We start from the raw sequence: 3,261 nt of genomic DNA, 5'->3' as shown, positions 1-3,261 counted from the left end.
TTAAAAAAAAATGTATATATTTTGTTTGAACACATCAGTCTCTTTCTAACAACCAGATTCCTCAAACCTTCCTTTCCACATCCCATATTACCTTCCTATCAAATACAATAAAAACGGCAGCAGCAGCAACAGTAACAAAAACAATGATGACAGTAGAACCAAGAAAAACTGAAGGAAATGTGCACTGGAGTAAGAGGACCAGGGTTTAAATTCTACCCCTGTCCTTTTCTCTCTGTGTGACATTTTCAGTCTATTCTTCTATAGAAAAAAATAAGGAGGTTAGGCTAGATAGTGTTTAAGTCCTTTTCTAGCTGTAAATCTATGATTCTATGAAATAATATAGTTATTGTGGCAGATAGTTTTTTGTAGTTTACCACTTATTAGAAAAGTATGCTTTTAAAGAATGTTTTAATTTTATTTTTCTCAGTTACATGCAAAAACAATTTTTAACATTTTTAAAAATAATTTTTGAGTTCTGAATTCTCTTTTTTCCTCCCCTCTCTATCATGAGAAGGCAAGCATTTTGATATGGATTATCCATATGCAGTCATACAAAAACATATTTCCATGTTGCATGGAAATATTGCATGCTGCAAATGTCATGTTGTAAAAGAGAACACAAACAAAAAAACCAAGAAAAATAATGTAAGAAAAGTATGCTTCAATCTGTAATCAGACCCCATCAATTCTTTCTTTGGAAGTAGACAGTATTTTTCATCTTAATTCCTTTGGAATTGTTTTGTATCATTGTATTGCTGAAAATAGCTATGTCATTCACAGTTGATCAATGTACAATATTTTGTTACTGTGTACAACGGATCTCCCGGCTCTGCTTAGTTCACTTTGTATCAGTTCATGCAAGTCTTCCCAGGTTTTTCTGAAACCATCCTGCTTATCATTTCTTATAGCACAGTAGTATTTCATCACAATCATATACCACAACTTGTTCAGTTATTCCCCAATTGATGGACAGCTCTTCAATTTCCAATTCTTTGCCATTACAAAAAGAACTGCTATAAATATTTTTGTACACTTAGGACCAGATGTGTGTTTTAATTGCAGTAATTTAGAATCATCATTTTTCATTGTATATGACTTGTTTTGTCTCCTCTTAATATTATCTTCATTTTTATATCATGTTCACTACACATATTGTTCTCTTGGTTCTACTTTGTTTGCTCTGTATCAGTTTATTCCAATCCTCCTGTGTTTCTCTGAATTCTTCATATCTGTGATTCCTTCTGGCATGATAGCATACAGTTACATTTATACATCACAATTTGTTGATCCAGTTTCCAACTGTGCATAAAAATTTGTGTCTAGATTTTTGCTCCCACAAATAATTCTACCATGACTATTTTGCTGTATGTGGGATGTTTCTTTATCTTATTAACCTCCTTAGTGATATAAGCTGAATGGTGGAATCACTGCATTTTAGGGTCTGAACAGTTGATCCTTTCTAAAATAATTACAGATTGCTTACCACAGTCTTTACCAGCAATGATATAGTGTTCCTGTCTTCTCAAAGCACATCTAAATTAACTTTTCCCTTCTTTTAACATTTTTTCCTGACTTGATTGGTGTGAACTGAAACCCTAGGTTGTTTAAATTTATATTTCTCTTATTATGAGTGATTTGAGTTTTTTTCACATTATTATTGCATTTCTTCCTTGAAAAGTTTGTTGGGGGGGCGGAGCCAAGATGGCAAAGTGAAAGCAGAGACTTGCTTGAGCTCTCCCCCAAACCCCTCCAAATACTCATAAAAAATGGCTCTAAACAAATTCTGAAGCAGCAGAACCCACAAAAAGACAGAGTGAAACAAATTTCCAGCCCAAGACAACCTGGATGATTGATCAGAAAGGTGTATTGTGCCGGGCTGGGAGCACAGCGCGGCATGGGCACACAGGCCGCAGCAAACCTGGAGCAGGCCTCAGAGGACTGAATTGCAGGTAGCTGTGGAGGTTTCCAGGCTCATCAATCCACCAATGCCAAAGACAACTTAGAAGGTCAGTGGGAAAAGTCTGTTTCTGTCGGTGCTGATAAAGGAAGGCGGGGTCTCAGCTCCATTCCCCAAGAGCCTGGCCCTGGGGGGCGGGGCAGCTGATTCCCGAGCTTCTGGCCCACAGACTGAGGGGGACTCCAGTGGCTGATCAGAGAGGGATTGCAGGGATCTCTTTGCCAGTGCTGAGGCAGGAATCTCTTGCTTTGCCCCTGTTTGGATCTGGGTCACAGTTCTGGGCAGGTGCTGGGTGAGGAAACTGTGTGGTGGAGCTTGTAGTGGCTGTGGAGGAACCCCTCCTCACAGTTACAGGACAGAAAGGAGTACTTGTAGTCACAGGCCAGGAAAAGAGTAAACACCTCACCCCTTATCATACCACCTTGGAAGAACTGAAAATTTACAGGTCCTACAAGTATATCTGAAAACAGCTGTATAAACCCCCGAAGCTTGGAACAGTACATTCTCCACATTGGAAGCAGACTCTTACCTTAACAAAGAGTTTAAAACTCAAGTAATTGGCTGGGATCATGAGCAAGCAGCGCAAAAAGAGTCAGACTATATTATCTTACTTTGGTGAAAAGAAGATCAAAATATACAACCAGAAGAAGACAACAAAGTCAAAGCTCCTACATCCAAAGCCTCCAAGAAAAATATGAATCAGTCCCAGGCCTTGGAAGAGCTCAAAAGGGATCTTGAGAAGCAAGTAAGGGAAGTAGAGAAAAACTGAGAGTGATGCAAGAAAATCATGAAAAACAAGTCAACAGCTTGCTAAAGGAGACCCAAAAAAATACTGGAGAAAATAACACCTTAAAAAATAGCCTAACCCAAATGGCAAAAGAGGTCCAAAAAGCCAATGAGGAGAAAAATGCCCTAAAAAGCAAAATTGGCCAAATGGAAAAGGAAGTCCAAAATTACTGAAGAAAATACTTCCTTAAAAATTAGAATAGAGCAATTGGAAGATAGTGACTTTATGAGAAATCAGACACAGTAAACAAATCCAAAAGAATGAAAAATTAGAAAACAATGTGAAATATCACATTGGAAAAACAACTGACCTGGAAAATAGATCCAGGAGAGAGAATTTAAAAATTATTGGACTATCTGAAAGCCATGATCAAAAAAAGAGCCTAGACATCATCTTTCAAGAAATTATCAAGGAAAACTGCCCTGATATATTAGAACCAGAGGGCAAAATAGAAATTGAAAGAATCCACAGATCTCCTCCTGAAAGAGATCCCCAAAGGAAAACTCCTAGGAATATT

This window comes from Phascolarctos cinereus, unplaced genomic scaffold (assembly GCF_003287225.1).
Source record: "Phascolarctos cinereus isolate Bilbo 61053 unplaced genomic scaffold, phaCin_HiC Scaffold_9;HRSCAF=440, whole genome shotgun sequence".
Taxonomy (NCBI): Eukaryota; Metazoa; Chordata; class Mammalia; order Diprotodontia; family Phascolarctidae; genus Phascolarctos; species Phascolarctos cinereus.
The sequence above is the reverse complement of the archived record's forward strand: the minus strand, read 5'-3'. Positions refer to the sequence as shown.